The sequence below is a fragment of the Prionailurus viverrinus genome, chromosome B4 (genome assembly GCF_022837055.1).
Source record: "Prionailurus viverrinus isolate Anna chromosome B4, UM_Priviv_1.0, whole genome shotgun sequence".
NCBI classification, from domain to species: Eukaryota; Metazoa; Chordata; class Mammalia; order Carnivora; family Felidae; genus Prionailurus; species Prionailurus viverrinus.
Window position 1 is genome coordinate 18,680,039 of NC_062567.1, and position 20,516 is coordinate 18,700,554.

The window sequence follows — 20,516 nt, forward strand, 5'->3', positions numbered from 1 at the left end:
ACTGTAGACTATGACCCCAGCTGAAGTCAGACGCTCAACCGAGCGCCTGAGCCACTCAGGTGCCCCATAAGCTGTTTTTTGATAACCCTAATCAAAAAGAAAGTAAATGAGGGGCGCCTGGGTGGCGCAGTCGGTTGAGCGTCCGACTTCAGCCAGGTCATGATCTCGCGGTCCGTGAGTTTGAGCCCCGCGTCAGGCTCTGGGCTGATGGCTCGGAGCCTGGAGCCTGTTTCCGATGCTGTATCTCCCTCTCTCTCTGCCCCTCCCCCGTTCATGCTCTGTCTCTGTCCCAAAAATAAATAAAAAACTTTGAAAAAAAAAAAAAATTTAAAAAAAAAAAAAAAAAAAAAGAAAGTAAATGAAAAATATACTCCTGAATTGGTTTGAAATGAATTTGTATATGAGTTGATACAATGCGTCATAAATGGTGTCGCCCCTATTTTAATTCATTTGACTTCATATCCTGAGCATCTCCCACACCATTAACATTTTACATGAGTATAATTCCTGATGGTTCCATAACATTCTACTCCACAGAAACGCCATAATTTACACACTCATCATACTATATATATTTTAAGTTTTCCGTGATACCAAATCTTTATATATACATCACTGCATTTCTAATTATTTTTTTCTTGACAGAGACCCTTAGAAGTAGAATTCCTGCCCAAAGCATATGAAGGTATTGATGGTCTTGACTCATTTTATAAATTTCTTTTCAAAAAGATTGCTCAGTTTACCCTCCACCTTGAGAATGAGGATGTTTGTCTTCCTATACGCTCGGAAAGATTATATATTGTTATTTTCTAAGTCTTACTATGACAATATAGGAACATAGTGGTTTATTTTTGTATTGATCAGCCTGTTTTACTCCTTTTTCTGAAAAAGTAGTCTCTACAACCAACGTGGGGCTTGAACTCACAACCCCGAGATCGAGTGTCACATGCTCTACCGACTGAACCAGCCGGGTGCCCCTTAATCAGCATGTTTTGATAACCATTCAAAGTGAATTTTCTTCACATGATATTAGCTGTTTATGCTTTGTGTTTTGCAAGTCCTCGATTCTAATTATACACCCTTTTACTGAGAACTCAAAATAGTTTTAGGACCTCCACTGATCAATTTATTCATCAGTGTTATTGATCAGCTTTACTGTTTCCATTTGAATAGAAGCGCCATTTCTCCACAGTCTGTTGGGACTGGCTTCTCTGTTTACAGTCAGTAAGAACTGTATCGCAAAACCAAACTGGGAGGAAATGTTTAAAAAAGGAATGCTTTTCTTTTTTTCTAATTTTTTTTTTAATGTTTATTTATTTTTGACAGAGAGAGAGAGAGAGAGAGAGAGAGAGAGAGACAGAGCATGAGCAGGGGAGGGGCAGAGAGAGGGAGACCTAGAATCCGAAGCAGGCTCCAGGCTCCGAGCTGTCAGCACAGAGCCCGACGCAGGGCTCGAACTCACGAACAGTGAGATCATGACCTGAGCCAAAGTCAACGCTTAACCGACTGAGCCACCCAGGAGCCCCAGGAATGCTGTTTCTTATTTCTAGCATATAAAAATCTCATTTTCTGGGCGCCTGGGTGGCTCAGTCAGTTGAGCCTCTATTTCGGCTCAAGTCAGGATATCACAGTTTGTGGGTTCAAGCCCCGTGTTGGGCTCTGTGCTGACAGCTCAGAGCCTGGAGCCTGCTTCAGATTTTGTCTCTCTCTCTGCCCACCCCTGCTTGAGCTCCATCTCTCTTTCTCTCTCTCTCTCAGATGAATAAACATTAAAAAAAAATCTCATTTTCAACCCTGATGTGTAAAATCCTATTGTTCATATGGGTACCCTTTTGAGAATTACAGAATTATTTTATTTTTGTCATTTGTTCACTGCTAATATATTTGAGCACATGCACAAACAGGAAATACAGGAAAACCTAATCGTATCTGCTACTATACTTAATATTATATTTCAGAGTTAGACTTACAAACTAAAATTGTCCTATAATATATAATGAACGCCAGTCACCTGAGGAGAATAATATATCATGATAGAATTAAGAGTCAAGCTAGGAACAGAACGCTAACATGACCTACACAGTGCTAACGTAAAAATCAGCATATGCGTAATACAGCACAATGGAAAAGAGGGAAGAGACAACAATCAATATGACAATACCAGCTTTGTAAACAAATGTTTTATTTTTTATTTATTTTTGAGAGCGGGGAGGGGCAGAGAGAGAGAGAGAGAGAGAGGGAGAAAGAGAACCCAAAGCAGGCTCCGAGCTAACAGCAGAGAGCCCAATACGGGCCTCGAACTCACAAACTGTGAGATCATGACCTGAACCAAAGCCAGACGCCCAATCAGCTAAGCCACCAGGTGCCCTAATAATACCAGCTTTTTAAATTGAGTGACTTTAAAGAACAAGGCTGATTGTGGAGGACAGGATAGCCTGTGTTGGCAGACCAGCTCTGTCACTTAGTAGCTTTGTGCCTGTGCCTTGTGCCTCAGTTTTATTATCTGTAAAATGGAGTTAATAACGATACCTAAACTGCCACGAGAATTAAATAAGATAATGCGCGTAAACCATTTTGAACAGTGTCCACAACACGACCAGCTCCCTGTAAGTATTACATCTTAGCATTTCGTATCGTTCTATCTGTTTTGTCATTCAAACCCAGATGCCACTCCTCTGGGAAGCCTTAGCACCCCACCTGCCCGCCTGCTCTCCACTGCTGCGTTCTTCCTGTATCTTGTCAACCAACGTGCTGCTTGGGTCACTTCATTTATTATTTGTGTATGTGCTCACTGCTTTTTATGTTCAGTATATGCTGGATTTATTTTACTTGTATCTAAAAAAAAATTTTTTTTAATGTTTATTTTTGAGGGAGAGAGAGACAGAGTGTGAGCGGGGGAGGGACAGAGAGAGAGGGAGACAGAATCTGAAGCAGGCTCCAGACTCTGAGCTGTCAGCACAGAGCCCAACGTGGGGCTCGAACTCACAGACCGTGAGATTATGACCTGAGCAGAAGTCAGACGCCCGGCCAACTAAGCCACCCAGATGCCCCTGGGTTTCTCTTACTTTTTTTTTTTTTTTTTTACTTTTTTTCTAATGTTTTTATTTATTTTTGAGAGAGAGCAAGCAAGGGAGGGGCAGTGAGAGAGGGAGACACAGAATCTGAAGCAGGCTCTAGACTCTAAGCTATCAGCACAGAGGCCGACTTGGGGCTTGAACCCAGCAACCGTGAGATCATGACCTGAGCCCAGCTCCGATGTTTAAGAGACTGAGCCACCCAGGCGCCCCTATTTTACTTATAAAAAACACCAAAATAAAGATGCTTCTGAAAAGCTGGCCAGGTAGTCTCCTCTCTAACATGACACAAACCACCCCTGGACGCTCATTTAAAATCTGCCCCCAGGAACTGGGCGGAGATGCTGTGCAAACTCAGCAGGGAGCCTGCCTCTAGGAAGGGCTCGGTCCCTCTGGACTTCAGGGCAGGGAGGGTCACGCAGTTCCTTGCAAGAACAAAGAGTTTCACTTTTGACATTTCATAAAATAATTGTAAGGCCCAACCACATTGGATTCATTTCTCTTCATCTCCAGGAATGTTTCTGATGTTCGACCAACATTTATGGAATGAGCTGGGCTCACGAGGAGACAAGCGGAAGGCGCTTTTATTTTTCTTCACCACCCCTCCAATCTGGTCTCCCGTCTCGTGTTTCTCCCCTCTGAGAAAAACTCTCGGGAAAGTTCCACTGCTTTTTTTTTTTTTTTAACTCTTAAATAACAACAACAACACTGGACAGAGGAAAGATAGAAAAGAAAGCCAGTGTCAAGCCATCTCCCCCAGCACAGAATGCCACATCCAAGGGAGACCACAGGTGGGGAGGACAGGAACCTTGATGGGTAAGATTAGGCGGGAATTGGGGCATTTTATTTTTTGTTTTGGGTTTTGCTTTCTTCCTAGTACCCAGAGATCTGGTCAAACACCAGTCTAGATGTTGCTGTGAAAGTGTTTTTTAGGTGAGATTAACATTAACATCGACAGACTGAGAAAAGCAGATTACCCTCCATAATGTGGGTGGGCCTCGTCCAATCAGTTGAAGGTCTTCGGGTCTTTGGAGAAAGACTGAGGTCCCAGAGGAAGAGGACTGTTTTGGGACCTGAACTGTAACACCAACCCTTCCCCAAATCTCTGGCCTGCTAGCCCACCTTGCAGATTTCAGGCTTTCCAGCCCCCACAGTCATGTGCACCAGTTCCTTAAAATCAACCTCTCGCTTCTTCGCTGCCTCTCTATACACACTGGTTCTGTTGTTTCTGGAGAATCCTAACTAATCTAAGATCTACAGCTAAAGACCCTAAATTCACACCAACACCGTCAATTCCAACCCAACACCGTGGTGTCATTACAACCTGTCTCTTTTCCATCGCATAACCCTCTGGCAGTGAGAAAGCTGGGTCCCATGATGCCTGATGCATTGATGTGCTTGCTCAACCCTCCCTTCAGGTAACCCATTTCCTGACCACTCCACACCGTGCCACCAAGATCTTGGCTCCGAAGCAGGTGATGGGACGGGGACGGCAGAAGCACGTCTTTGGACATTTAACTCACGATGGCAAGAAAATTTTATTGTGGGCTTCCATTCCTTTGGTCTTGCAAGAAGAGTTAATATTTGTATTTTAATTTTTCCTTCAGCCTTTGAAAGTGAGAAGGACCTAATATTCAAATCCTTGGCATTAACTGTTGGCTTTGTATTGTTAGAATAACTTGATGATGTCATTTGGTCTCATGGGCAAAGCCTCTTGACCAGCAGTATCGAACGACACAGCTGGATATAACCAGGGGTGAGAAACAGACTAGCAAATGAAGTCCCAGTAGTGGATACATAGTCACTTTGCAGCTAAATGTCGATAATGCACTCTTCTAGCTGGACGCCATACCTTCCAGGGCACCCGCGGTCTCAGGACCCCCCCGAGTAGTACGTGGTACCGGGGGGGGGAAGACAGCATCACGTAGGTGGCAGGAGGGTGTCCTCCCCACCAAGGCTCAGATACACGCCTAATTGATCACAGGCTAAACGGTGAGGATCAGTGTGTGAAAAGAAAAAGAGAAGCCCAGGGAACGTGGTTTCCTTTTATGGGCAGTGATAGCCTCCTCTCAGTTATGACCTTGGAAGAAGAAAGGTGGTCACGCTTTGGCCATCTCTCTCCTTCTCCCGTTCTCTTTGGGGCAAATGCTGCAGGAGCATCTGCTCTGCTCCGGCAGGAAGAGCCCCGCCCAGCCCAGGGCAGACTGTGATGGGAGTCGAGTCTGCCAAATTCTGAGACTTAGCACGAGGCAGCCCGCCTCACCAGCAAAGCAGATGATCTCCATCTGTTGGCTCCCTGGCTTTCCTTTTCAACTTGTCCAGAACCTGGGAGGGGAAGAGCAGTGTTATTTATCAAGCATAAACACTGCGATAGTCGTTATCTTTCAAGGTGGGAAATCTAAGCATGTCATGAAAACTGCTTAGAATTCTACGATGGTTCTTTGACGTCCTGGAAGTAAAGTACTGATTCCTTGGCTTCACTTTCCTGCATTGCCTCCCACCACGCTTTCCAGTCCTGCAGTCTTCCGGCCTCACCAAGCCACCTCCCTGACTTCCTTGCACCTTAATGCCTCTGTTCTGTGAAATTGGCCACGTCCCTGATTTCTCCCATCTCCCCCAGGCTCGCCAAAAATTCACCATCCTTCAAGGTGTAGCTCAGAAATCCCCTTGCCCTAAAAATTTTCCTTTTCCTTGCTCCAAATCACCCAGAAGAGTTGGGCATCCATCAGGTGCAAACCTCAATTATGGATTCTAATTGCTGAGTATTCTTTTCTTCCTTCCTTCCTTCCTTCCTTCCTTCCTTCCTTCCTTCCTCTCCCTCTTTCTTTCTTTCTTTCTTTCTTTCTTTCTTTCTTTCTTTCATCTCTCATGTCCACTAGATTATGAACTACTTGAGTGCAAGGATTGCTTTTGTCTCTGCTACAAAATCAGATGATGCGTGGATGAATCAATCATTGAGTGAAAGAACAATTTAAGCCCTCAGCATCATGCACTGCCATGGTCTAAGACGTTTTTACTAAGAACTCATGATCTATTTCCAGTAGCATGGCATAGGTCAAGTTCATTGGTACCTTTCTTGGTTATATTCAGGCCTTTATTCACTAAACATTTGTTGAGTAGCTACGATGGGTCAGACTCTCTGCTAGGAGGAAAGTACAAAGATAAACACAGCTTAGTCCCATGTCCACAGGAGCAAAGGATCTAGAGTACAGAACAATCCACCAGTGGGTAATTGTGACACAATTCAGTGTGTCAGTTATTGAGGAGAGAAAGAGCATTCCAGCAAGAAGGGACATTATGTGAAAATTCCAGGGAGGTGACTGATACCTTGAGGTGTGCAGAGGGAGGCAGGTGACTATAGCTCAGTATTGCTGGAGGGTAAAGCTTTCCCAACGAAGTGGAAGGAGGTAAGAGTGGAGAAATGTAAGGGCCTTCTGGGCCCTGCTAAGGGCTAGACGTCATCCTACAGGTATGGAGAAGATACTGAAGGGTTTCAAACAAGGGCAAGATGTGAAGGGATTTATGTTTTGAAAGACCACTCACTTGACTGGGCAGATAAAGACCAATGGAGACCAGATGGGATAAGGGGATAACAGCCACAGGCCAGGCAAGCAATGCTGGCTGCCTGAGCCAGTTCCATGGCAAAATCTCGGGGATGGATGTAGGAAGTAAAAAACAGGCAGGAATTGGTGGCTCCCTGGAAATTAGGGTGTGTTTTTTATCTATGCTGTGTCACAAGCATACAGTTTTACCACAAACTTAGTGGCTTAAAACAAACATGCATTGTCTCACAGTCTCTGCAGGTCAGGAGTTCAGGCATGGCTTAAGTGGGTCCTCTGTGGAGGGGCTATGAGGCTACAGTCCTAGTGCCTTGTTGGAGGCTCAACTGGGAAAGGATCTGCTTTCACGTTCGCTCAGGTCGTTGGAAGGATTCATGTCCCTGTACCTGGAGGCCTTAAGGCTTCAGTTTCTTGCTGACTGTCAGCTAGAGGTGTCCCTCCATTCAAGACTGCCTGCGGTTATTGCCTTCCAAATGTTGGGGCTTCCCATCATGGCTGTTTGCTTCTTCCAAGGCAGCAAAGGAGAGACTCTGTAAGGCAGGAGCCACACCCTTGTGGAACATAATCATGCCAGCGCCTTTGCCTTTGCTGTATTCTATCAGTTAGAAGCAAGGCCCGAATCCTGCCCTCTCTCAAGGAGATAAGGAGGGTGATCACAGAAGGTGTGAACGCATGGAGGCTGGATTGTGGATGTTCAGCACAAGCAGCCCCTGCTAGCTTCCCAGCAGCAGCTGGAGAAGATACATTATATAGCTTGTATTGACTGATACATTGTATAACTTGTGTGGTGGTGAGTCTGCAGTGACTTCATTTTGTAAGTCTTTTCTTTCATTTTAGTTGTTTTGCCATGTCCTCCAGGCGTTTTCTTTCGCGGGGTCTCCCCAGAGTAAAGCCCCGTTCAGGCCATTAGCAGTGCTGCAGGGAAGGCGTTCCTCACAATCCAAGGAGATGCACCCTGCCTTGGCAGAGGCCCGCCTTGGTTTCCTAAGTCAGAGTCCAGAAAATTCAATCCCTTCCAAATACCAACATGTTGGTATTTTATTGCACAATACTGTTAATAAGACTTAAAAAAAAAAAAATCTGAAATAAAAATCATTTAACACCCGGATAGTATTTGCTGCATTAAAATTTGGGATCTAAAATGAGTGCCCTCATTAGATATGCTTCTTCTCTACTTCTTCCAAATTTAAAAAAAAAATGTTTTTTTTTAACGTTTATTCATTTTTGAGAGACAAAGCGTGAGCGGGGAGGGGCAGAGAGAGAGAGGGAGACACAGAATCCGAAGCAGGCTCCAGGCTCTGAGCCGTTAACACAGAGCCTGATGCGGGGCAGGAACCCACAAACCGTGAGATCATGACCTGAGCTGAAGTCGGGTGCTTAACCGACTGAGCCACCCAGGCACCCCATCTCCTTCTCACCCATAGTCCAGAAAGCAAGGCTTCCATTGTAAGAATAAGGACGTGCTTTCCCAGTTCAAAGACTTTTAAAAACAATGTTAACATTTCATCATTGTAACAAACATTTTTTTTTATCGCCTTGAAATGGATTTGGGGAATCTTGCATCAAATCTTCATCTCTATATGACAAAGTAAAGAAGACAACCCTGAAATGCTTTCCTTGGAACAAACACTGCTACCTGCTATCCATAAAAGGACTTCAGTCCTGCAAAATGGACTCTGAGCTGTTGGCAAGATCCCTTTGAAGTCAGCGAGGATGATTATGTGATGGTGAGGACGTCTTAGGGAAACACTCGAAGTTCATTTACAGCAGTTTTCCAGTTTCCCAATGAACGACAATCAGAAAGAGATTTCTGGGAAGGGAGAAAACCGCACAGAAATTTTCTCTGGCAGGGAGCCTGGCTGGCTCAGTCGGTTAAGCGCTCCACTTCGGCTCAGGCTGTGATCTCAGTTTGTGAGTTCAAGCCCTGCGTCTCCGGCTTGGGGCTGACAGCTCAGAGCCTGGAACCTGCTTCAAATTCTGTGTCTCCCTCTCTCTCTGCAACTCCCCAACTCGTACTCCGTCTTTCCCTCTCAAAAATAAATAAAAGTTAAAAAGAAAAGAACTTTTCTCTGGCTTAATGATAAAACAATTGTCACTTTTCTTTTTTTCTTTTTTTAAAATTAAGATCAGGATGCAGAGGAGTGTGAAATTCTCTTCCTATGAAGATCAGTTTAGGAGCTGGTGACTCAACCAGAGGCGAGGAGACGTGAATACTGTTTTCTCCAATTATGTGAGAACACCTGGAAAAGGAGTTAATTGCATTCACCTTTCCTTCTGAATGCCGATTATAGTTGAACCAAAAAAGGAAGTCACAAACCTAGACATACAGATTTACATTTTTCGGGGTGCCTGGGTGGCTCCCATTCTTGATTTCGGCTCTGGTCATGTCTTACGGTTTGTGAGCTCGAGTGTCGCCGCATCGGGCTCCTCGCTGAGCGTGGGGTCTACTTGGGATTCTCTCTCTCCCTCTCTCTGCCCCTCCCCCACACGTGCACGCACACATGCACGCGTAGTTCTCTCTCTCTCTCTCTCAAAAGAAATAAATAAACATTTTTTTTAAAATTTTTTTTTTCAACGTTTATTTATTTTTGGGACAGAGAGAGACAGAGCATGAACGGGGGAGGGGCAGAGAGAGAGGAAGACACAGAATCGGAAACAGGCTCCAGGCTCCGAGCCATCAGCCCAGAGCCCGACACGGGGCTCGAACTCCCGGACCGCGAGATCGTGACCTGGCTGAAGTCGGACGCTTAACCGACTGCGCCACCCAGGTGCCCCAAATAAACATTTTTAAACATTTTCATTTTCTCTAATCCATCTGAATTTAACTCTAGTCTCTTTCGTCTTTCTGTAGAAATACAACAAATAATGGGGCGCCCGGGTGGCTCAGTCAGTTAAGCGTCAGACTTCAGCTCAGGTCATGATCTCATGGTTCGTGGGTTCGAGCCCCGCGGGCTCTGGGCTGACAGGCTCAGAGCCTGGAGCCTGCTTGGGATTCTGTGTCTCCCTCTCTCTCTGTCCCTTCCCCTCTCGTGCTCTGTTTCTGTCTCTCTCTCTCTCTCAAAAATAAATAAACATTGAAAAAAAAAAGAAATATAATAAATAACAATGCTGCCTGTGAAGCACTTTGCACAGTGCCTGGGCCATAGTAAATAATTTGATATGTGATTACTGGAGATATCAGCCTGGAGAAAATGAGGAAGTCTCCCCAAGCATTATGACTTCTGTTCCCCTTTAGTGACTAAGGCCACCAAAGACAAAAAAAGTAATTGCAGCCCCAGGCCATGTTAGGCCCAGTAGAGCAGGTGTAAGCAAGACGGTGGGTGGAGACAAAGCTTATCCAGGGCTCTCCCTACACCCCCATATCCTTTTCTCAACTAAAGCATCTCTCCATACCCCTTTCTCTCCCCCAAACTCCCCTCAAGCGTCCGTTGTCTACTCCAGATTTTTCTTACAGAGAAAAGAACACCCACTAGGAGGGTCATGACTTCATTCCTCAGCCCTCTGTTGGTAAAGGAGAGGGTGGTGCTTTGATTTGAGGAAATGAAATTCTCTTTGTTTTTAAGGTTTATTTATTTATTTAGAGGGAGAAAGAGCACGCCCTGGGGAGGGGTGGAGACAGAGGGAGAGAGAGAGAGAGAGAGAGGGAGGACAGTGAATCCCAAGCAGGCTCCACACTGCCAGCACAGAGCCCGATGCAGGGCTTGAACTCATGAACCGCGAGATCGTGACCTGAGCTGCAACCGAGAGTTGGTGGCTTAACCGACTGAGCCACCCAGGCACCCGAGGAAATGAAATTCTCATGGTTATATTTTAAGCACGTTGGGGGTGTGACTGTGCCTAATACAATTCCATGTCACCCAGAGTCTCTCCTACACGAAGAGTCCTGCGAGAAAACACCAGCACTCCTTCTGTGCATCTTCACAGGGCCTGCTATGCACAGTTCTGGTCTAGTCACAAATTACTCTTTGTATAAGAAAATCCTCAACATCCAGTGTAGATGGAGAAAAGACTAGAGTTTCTAAAATTCTCTTTAAAAGACCTGAGAGACCATCGTCTCAAAAAGCATCCAAAATCAAGCAGTAAGGCACAGGAAGTGAGCATATTCCAAACTGGAAAGCAAAACGAAATGATCTTCCGGGCCAAAGAGTCTGACCTGAGAATCACCTTCACCAGGCTGTCAGCCTTCATTTGAACTTCACCTTGATGCTTCTCTGCAAAGAAGCATTTCCTAGGTTGATTCAGACTCTTCGGCCTCACAAAAGTCACAGGACTCTCCTCTTTGCCAGGAGCTACATGCATCCCATGGAGCGTGAGGCTGATGACTGGCTTTCTTGATGCATTTGTGCCAAAAGGCTGTGTCCCCAACCCATTTCTCCCTTTAGGGTACGCACTCAACTCTTCCACTTGACAAGGCAGAGAAACAACCAATCCCTCCCTCCTCGGGGATGAGGAAGGATCTATCCCACATGGGCCTCTGTAAAGGGACCTGATTAATTCAGGCAATATGTTCTAGGGCCATATAGGAACCCAGCCTCAGGAGTTAGTTCACCTGTGTCACCCTTTCTAGCCTGATTTTGCTTATGTTAACCTTCTCTGATGTCCTGATCCCCATCTGACTTGTATACACCTGACATCCAATAGTCAGTCTCTCTGGCTTCATTAGCCCTTTATTGACCTCCTTTTCCAGTGCAATTTTAGCTTTCTCCCACAAACATATATTCTATGTTTCTTTGCTTGCCCTATGCACTAAGACCGTAGGCTAATTACATTTCTACCACCAACACATCTCTCATTCTTTTTCCATCCAGCTGCTCCATCTAGGGACGGAGTCAGTAAATTATGCCAAACAAAAATCCATTGTTATACTTAACAATGAGTTACTGATGGATTCCTATCAAATTCGGTAATAACAAAGGATGATCACTATCTTGATTATTACTTAATATTCCACAATGTCCGTCTAGTGTAAAAGAGAGATAGATATACCATTGAGAAATTGAGACATGAATATTATCATTTTCAGTTAGGTGTTTGTATGTAGAAAATACAAATGAATCAACCAAGAACTGTTAAAATATCTGATAAAACTTGAGACTAAGACCTGAAATCATAAAACTGTTAGAGGAACACATAGGCAGTAAGCTCCTCGACATTGGTCTTGGGGATGATTTTTTGGATTTAACACCAAAAGCAAAGGCAAAATTAAACAAGCGGGACTATATGAAACTAAAAAGCTTTTGAATAGCAAAGGAAGCCATCAACAAAATGGAAAGGCAGCCGACTGAATGGGAGAAAATATTTTCAAGTCACATATCTGATAAGGGGTTAACAGCCAAAATACACAAAGTATCCATGTAACTCAATAGCAAAAAAAAACAAAAAACAAAAAACAAAAAACATCCAATTAAAAAATGGACAGAAGACATATTTCCAAAGAAGAGATACAAATGGCCAACAGGTATGTGAAACATCACTAATCATCAGGGAAACGTAAATCAAAATCAAAATGAAATATCACCTCACATCCGTTAGAATGGCTGATATCAAAAAGACAAGAGATAACAAGTGTTGGTGAGGAAGTGGAGGAAAGAGAACCCCCGCGCACTGCTGGGGGGAACGCAGACTGGTGCAGCCGCTCTAGAAAACAGTATGGAGGTTCCTCAAAAAAACTAAAACTAGAACTACCCTACAATCCAGCAATTCCACTTCTGGGTATTTATCTGAAAGAAACAAAATCACAAATTCAAAAAGATACCTGCGCCTCTGTGTCCCCCCGCAGCATTAGCCCCAATAGCCAAGACGTGAAAACAACGTAAGTGTCCACTGATGTATGAATGGATAAAGAAAGTGTGAGGTGCGCCTGGGTGGCTCAGTTGGTTAGGCATCCGACTCTTATTTTGGCTCAGGTCATGATCTCACGGCTTGTGGGTTCAAGCCCCGTATTGGGCTTGCTGCTCTCAGCACAGAGCCTGCTTCGGATCCTCTGTCCCCCTCCCTGCCCCTCCCCCGCTCATGCTCGGGCCTGCTCTCTCAGAAATAAACATTAAAAAAAAATTAAAAAAGAAAATGTGATTATATATAACATATATGTTTTTATTTTTTTATTTATTTACTAAAATACTATTCAGACATGAAAAAGAATAAAATCTTTCCATTTACGACAACATGGATGGACTTTGAGGGCATTATGGTAAGTGAAATAAGCCAGAGAAAGACAAATACCATGTGGGCTCACTTACATGTGGAATCTTAAAAAAAGAAAGACAGGAAAAGAAAACTGAACTCATAGATACAGAGAACAGATTGGTGGTTGCCAGAGGCAAGGTGTAGGAAGCGGGTGTAATGAGTGAAGGGGGGTCAAAAGGTACAAAGAAACTTCCAGTTATAAAATAAGTAAGTCATGAGGGTGTACTGCATGGCATGGTGACTATAGTTAACAATGCTCTATTGTATATTTGAAAGTGGCTAAGAGAATAAATCTTAAGAGTTCTTGTCACAAGAAAAAAATTTGTAACTATGAGTGGCGATGGATGTTGAACTTGACTTATTGGGGTGATCACTTCACCATACACACAAATATTGAATCACGTTGCACACCTGAAATCGATATAACGTTATATGCTGAGTATACGTCAATAAAAAAAAAGAGAGAGAGAGAGAGAGAGAGAGATCTGATAATTCCACATTTGGAAATCTATCAAGAAAGTGGTTGGATACAGTATTTATAAATTCAATTGTTTCACCTCAAAACATATCGGCGAACTGAAAGAAAGCAATCACAAATCAGCACGTATTGTACTCCCGTTTATATGGAATGTTCAGGATAGGTCAGTCCGTAGGGACAGAAAATAGGTTTGCAGTTGCCAGAGGTTTGGAGTGGGGAGGAAGAAAGGGGGAGTAATAGGGAGTGACTGCTAATAGGTACAATTTTTGGGGGGACATGATCAAACTGTTTTAAAATTAGATTATGGTGATGGTTGCATAACTCTGTATATATACTATAGATCATCAAACTGTATGCTTTCAATGAGTCAATTTCATGCTATGTAAATTACACCGTAGTAAAGCTGATTGGGGTGACTGGCTGGCTCAGTCAAAAGAGTGGCGACTCTTGATTTCGGGGTCATGAGTTCGAGCCCCACATTGGGTATAGAGAGTACTTAAAAAACTAAAAAACTTAAAAAACAAAATCAACAAATTCCATGTATACCAAAATACTCTTAAAACACAACAAAGAAGATCCCATATTCTAAAGATATAAAATATAATACTTAGGAATAACTTAGTTGTAAGAGAAAGAGATACAACCTGCATAAATAAAACTATAAAACTTTATTAAGATACATAAAGTAAGACATAAGTGAATCAAGAGATATGCTTGAATAGGAAGACTGGATATTATGATAAAATTTCTTTCAAAATTCATGAATAATTTCCAACCAGTTCGATTTTAATAAAAATGCCAACAGAGGCCATTTTGGAGTGGCAGTAAACAAAATTATTTTAAAGTTTACCTGGAGGAATAAAAAAGAAATGGGAAAATTCCTTGTTAATTCAAAAGCTAGTGACAGTCTCCTTCACTTTTGCAAGGGTTTTATAAGCTCCTACATCCCTTCATTAAAAATCCCTGCATTGGGGCGCCTGGGTGGCTCAGTTGGTTAAGCGTCCGACTTAGGCTCAGGTCATGATCTCACAGTTCATGAGTTCGAGTCCCGCGTCGGGCTCTGTGCTGACAGCTCAGAGCCTGGAGCCTGTTTCAGATTCTGTGTCTCCCTCTCTCTCTCTGCCCTTCCCCCACTCATGCTCGTGCTCTCTCTCTCCCTCTCAAAAAATAAATAAACGTTAAAAAAAATTTAAAAAAAATCCCTGCATTAAATCCCTATGTGTTTGAAATACCTAGTTTGTTTTTTTAATCTGAATCTGAGCTCATACATTTCCAAAACCAAAAATAAGTAAATAAGGTCTAAGTTTTAGAAAAATATTCTCTTTCATCTGCAAATGAGGTACTATTATATCACACAAGAGATTGTTTCAAAAGTTAAGTAGAGGGGCACCTGGGTGGCTCAGTACGTTAAGCGTCCGACTTCGGCTCAGGTCATGATCTCATGGTTTGTGAGTTCGAGCCCCGCGTCGGGCTCTGTGCTGACAGCTCAGAGCCTGGAGCCTGCTTCGAATTCTGTGTCTCCCTCTTTCTCTCTGCCCTTCCCCCACTCATGCTCGTGCTCTCTCTCTCCCTCTCAAAAAATAAATAAACATTAAAAAAAAAAGTTAAGTAGATTTAAAAACTTTCTCCATAGCTGAAAAGGGAATGTACCTGTGTATCCTTAACTGGTCTCCAGAGGGCAGTAGAGTCATTTATACTTAACTAAAGTTACCTCAACCAAAGTGTTTACTTCGATTTTTTTTTTCCCCCAATACTCTTCTGTTTTTTTTCTTATGACTGAGCCTTAACAAACTGGGTGGCCAGGATTAGGAAGACTGTCTGAGGTCATGGATCAAAGCAATGACAACAAGCCAAAGGGAAGACTCAAATAATCACTTTGATGTCATTACAATAATTCTCTAATTCGATAAGTCAACTAACTACAATTAATATTGTTGCCTAAGTATAGTTAATCAGCATGTGTTCATGAATATACAACATTTGATAATTTCAAGGCTTTCTACTTTTAGAAGTACAAGACGTATATATAGTGATAGTCACTTATTCTGTCATATTTTTTTAACTTTCTTTCTTTCTTTCTTTTTATTAATCTCTACACCCAATGTGGGGCTCAAACTCACAACCCCAAGATCAAGAGTCACATGCTCTTCCAACGGAGCCAGCCAAGCACCCCATTCGGCCATATTTTTTGAGCATTTGATACGCTAGAAGTATATCAGTGTCCCAGAAATTGCTGAAGGCACAAAAAATTAGGAAAGCACGTTCAAAAAAAACCATAGGGTTCTGACTTACTCTCCTACTGTAAACAACAAAAATTCTGGAGAAGATACGCGAAATGCATCTAGAAGCTGACAAAGTAAGGAATACTTTAGGCCAAAATGAAGTGAATGCAAAATTCCACAGAAGTATGCCACACACTGAAGCTGGCTTTCACTCTAGGGAATTGCTAATCCAGGTGAACATGAACTTTGGCTTACACCTCTTTGCAGGACACAGAAAAGAGACATCGTGTAGGTCCTCCTCAAAGTGGTCATTCTAAATAATAGGAGACCATCTCTTCAAGGTAGAGACACCAAAGGCCACTCTCCTTCAGTGTGAGAACAAACCAGAACCACCTTGAACTCTGTACCCGCTCCCAGTCAACTACAAGTGAAATTGCCTCCTGTCTGGAAACTTGGCACGAAGTGCAGAGAATGGGTGAAAAAAAAATCTCTTCTGAGTTTTGTAAGCACAAGATGAAAGATGACCTATATAAATTCATACACCTGGGTGGTCTAAAATGTCTCAAGTTAAAGTCAGATTAAAGTGGTCACAGACCCAGGAATCTCACAAAAGCAAACACGAATCTTCTCTACAGAAACTACTTCTGTCCTAGGCTTCAAGGAATTCCCACAGAAATGTAAGTTCAGAGTCAAAAAATCATAAAATCCAGGGGTGCCTGGGTGGCTCAGTCTCCTGGGTGACCGACTTCAGCTCAGGTCGTGATCTCATGGTTTGTGGGTTCGAACCCTGCGTCGGGCTCTGTACTGACAGCTCAGAGCCAGGAGCCTGCTTCGGATTCTGTGTCTCCCTCTCTCGCTTCTCCTCTCCCCCTTGTGTTCTATCAAAAATAAATAAACATTAAAATTTTTTTTTAAAAATCATAAAACCCAAAAGTAAATGACACATCACGTGTGACAGCTAGCACTTATCAGACCCTCCATGATGGAAACGGTGAAACACAGAATATAAATCAAGTATATTCCAATACGTTTAGAAAGATAACTGGGCTCAAATTATCAGCAAAGAGCAAGGGTCATAAAAAAATAACCAATAATCAAGCACAGAGTGTCAAATAGAATTCGTACTCATAAAAAACATTATAAATAATATTTAAAAACTCAATGAAATGGCTAAAACAGTAATAGGAAAAAAGTGGGCTTAAAAATATGGTATTATAATTTTTATATGAGAACAATATATATTATTAAGCCTTTATTCCAACATATTTTTAAGTTTCAATCAAATAGACAAGACCCTAGACAAATATCTCATTATATCTGAATCAAAAGGAATAGGAAACCAGATAGTCTTATAATCACTAAGGAAATTGAGGAATCCAAAAGATGTCAATTAATCAATCAATCTGTCCAGGCCCTGATGAATGTAGATTTAAAATACCCTAAGCAAAATATTAATACACTAAGATCAACAACCATTTTTTCCAAAAGCCGTATCATGGCCAAGTTGGACTCAGACAAATAAAGTAAGGTTGACGTAACACTTAAAAAAAAGTAATTAATTGATTTCACCACATTAATAGTTTGAGGGAAAAATCATATGGCCTCGCAGTAGACTCATAAAACCCACACTTTATAAAACTGAAATGTATCCATGATTTTTTAATAGTCTCTTTAAAATAGCCTGGTAATGTAAGAAGTATTATGTGTGATGTTGAAACATTAGATTCATTCTCTATAAGATTAGATATAATAAGGATGCTTGCTTTTAATAACTTTTATTAACATTATAGTGGCTGCACCACCAGTGAAGTAAAGAAAGAGAAATGAATGAATGAAGAAATGGTATAAGGATGAAAACTATAGTAACAAATATGTAATTCCTCTCAATTAATATAACTGTTTATATACAAAGTCCTGAAAACGCTACGGACGAATTATTAAAATAAGTTCGAGAATCTTCTTAATGTTTATTTTTGAGACAGAAAGAGAGAGAGGTAGAGAGAGAGAGGGAGACAGAGGATCTGAAGCAGGCTCTGTGCTGACAGCAGAGAGCCGATGCAGGGCTCAAATGCATGAACTGAGATCATGACCCGAGCCGAAGTTGGACGCTTAACGGACTGAGTCACCCAGACACCTCCAAAAGTCTAGGAATTTAATGATGGTCATTACAAAATCAATGCATACTAATCAATTGCATTTCTCTACCCCAGTAATAAACAGTCAGAAAATGTAGTTTTGAAAAGGTACTTTGCTGTATCTTCAAGAAAAGTATTTTGGAATAAATGCAGTAAAAGTGTTGTAGGGTCATGGAGCACTGAGGGTCGAGAAAGAATTCTTGGGACATTGTGTGGTGCGGCAAAGTTTAAGTAGCACCGGGACAGGACCCGTGGGCAGAAAGGGCTGCACTTCTGCTGTATGAAGCTGGTGGTCATATGCTTGGTGCTCAAGGGGAAGGGGGTGTGCAAGGAATACGAGATCACGAATGTCTTCTTCGAATTTCTACTTGTAAAACCACTTTTTGCAAGATTTCTCTGGTGCTTCTCCTTCAGTCGCTATTAACTATCAGTGAGATTTAGAGGCAGTCATAAGACCATCTGAGAATGCAGCGACCAGCACATATTTGATCCTTATCGAAAATATGCGGGCCATAGGTCAGCCTTCTCGGCTAAAGGTGAAAAACGTTCTGCTTCCATCTCTCATCAAAACTGCCGGACGTCCTTTTGAATATAATTGTAAAATTGTATTTTAAAATATGAAAAAAAGCTAAGTCAATACTGTACTATAAAAGCTAAGTCAATAATACTGTACTGTATTATGCACAGTCCTGATTGACTCAGTATAGGCATGGTATCACAGGAACATATTTGGTCCTTGTCCCTGGTTCCCCGCACCTAAAGCTCTTAAAACTTCTGGTAAGAGAGACATGAACATCTGTTGTTGTTGTTGTTTTTAAATTTATTTATTTTGAGAGAGAGAGAGCAAGCATGTATGTGAGAGCCAGCGAGGGGCAGAGAGAGAGGGATAGAGACAGACAATCCCAAACAGGCTTAAAACTTCTGGTAAGAGAGACATGAACATCTGTTGTTGTTGTTGTTTTTAAATTTATTTATTTTGAGAGAGAGAGAGCAAGCATGTGAGAGCCAGCGAGGGGCAGAGAGAGAGGGATAGAGACAGACAATCCCAAACAGGCTCCATCCACACTGTCAGCACAGAGCCAGACGCGGGGCTCAAACTCATGAACCGTGAGATCGTGATCTGAGCCGAAACCAAGAGTCGGATGCTTAACCGACGCAGCCACCCGGGCGCCCCAGAAGCGTGTTGTTCTAATAAGGCCACTCTTGGGAGGCCCCTAAATAGCTTCAGGATGAAGGCTGGTTGCCAGAAAGATCAAGCCTTGATTAGAAGCTTCTGACTTTGGGCTCTATCTTCCCACCTCTGGGAGGGGACAGTGGCTGGAGACTGAGTAAATAGCTAATGATTTATTCAATCGTGCCTACCCGATGAGATCTCTATTAGAAACCCAAATGAGCGCACTCAAAGAGCTTGTTGGTTGGTGAACACAACTAGAAGCTGGGAAGGTGATGCCTGTGGAGAGGTCATGGAAGCTTCGTGCTGTGCATCTGAGGGCGAGCCGAATTTGCCCCCCCAAAATATGCCTCTTTGGTATAAGGATTATTTTAGGCTGATTTCCTTTCAAAAACAGCAGATAGAAGTTTTGCAAACTGAGAGGTTACTCTTTTGTCAGGACATGGACAAGGGACTAGACATAGAAGATATGAAAGAGACATGTATAAGGAAAACCTTCATTTGTAAAGGTGTCTTCCCTCTGGGCCAGAAAGAGGATGATTAAAACCCCAGAAATGCTTATCGATGGATGAGATGAGGATGGAAATCTGCGTAACAGTCAGAGACTTGTCTACTGTCCTTTGCCTGATAACTTCTCAGAACTGGCTCCCCCCCCCCCCAAAATAGTGTTTAAGGTGGTGGCTTGGGCGTTTGTGGAGTTACTCAGTTTTCCTGCCCCCCCCCCCCCCGCCATGTTACTAAGTTCTGTTTGTTTTTCTTTTGTTAATCTGTCACTTATGGGGGGGGGTCGAGGGTCAGTTAAGAACCTAGAAGGGAAGAAGGAAAGTTATTTTTGCTCCCTTACACATCTTTTCCATTTGGCGTTTTGGGTTGTGTCCTTTATAATAAACTGGTGACTAGAAGTAAGGTGCTTTCCTGAGCTCTGGGAGTCCTATGAAATTACCAAACCTTAGCAGGATAGGGCAGGAGAGGGAATACCCACTTTATAGCCAGCGGGTCAGAAGTACTGGGGCTTGCGACTGGCATCTGAAAAGGAACAGTATTGTGGGATGGAACCCTTTACCTGTGGGGTCTGCACTAGCTATGGATAGTTGGTGTCAGAACTGAATCAAATTCTTGGACGATGAAGGTCCCCAGAATATGCCAATTTGACATGATTATTCTGAGTTGAAGGCAACTGAGGAACAGCAGGTGCAGGAAAAGTGCTAAAAACAGCATAAAACTCCTTTTGTCAAGGAAATTGACATTTACAAAGGAAATTTCCATTTGTAAAGGTGTCTCCCACTTCCGGACCAGGAAGCGGACCCTTAACGAGCAGCTCTGAGGAATGGAGAAGACTTTGACTTAAATCTGTATAACAATCTTAGTAAATGATCCTTGCTTATCAAACTCTCCGTAGTCACCTGCCCATAACTTACCACTCTCCTCCCTCAAAAGCCCCAAATCCCTTTTCTTTTGTTTAGCCTCTCCAGACTTTATTGCCTCCTGGGAGGGTTTATAAGCCCCCAAATTCTGGCTGCCTCCTTAAGCCACATTTCTTTGTGAATTTGCATTCATAGTGATGTGGGGAACAAAGGCAAAGGAAAAAAAAATTAAATTTCCTTACAACTTACAGCCCTTCGACAAGTCCTTGAGACCCGGCAGAGTGACCTTCCTCTAGGAACTCAACTACCTCAATGTTAATACTTTG

At 42.7% G+C, this 20,516-nt stretch overlaps 1 protein-coding gene across 3 annotated transcripts in view; it reads right to left on the minus strand.

The window, feature by feature from the left end:
• Positions 1–20,516, minus strand: part of CB4H10orf67 (chromosome B4 C10orf67 homolog) — a 169,470-nt gene that overhangs the window by 109,630 nt on the left and 39,324 nt on the right. The window lies entirely within an intron of this gene.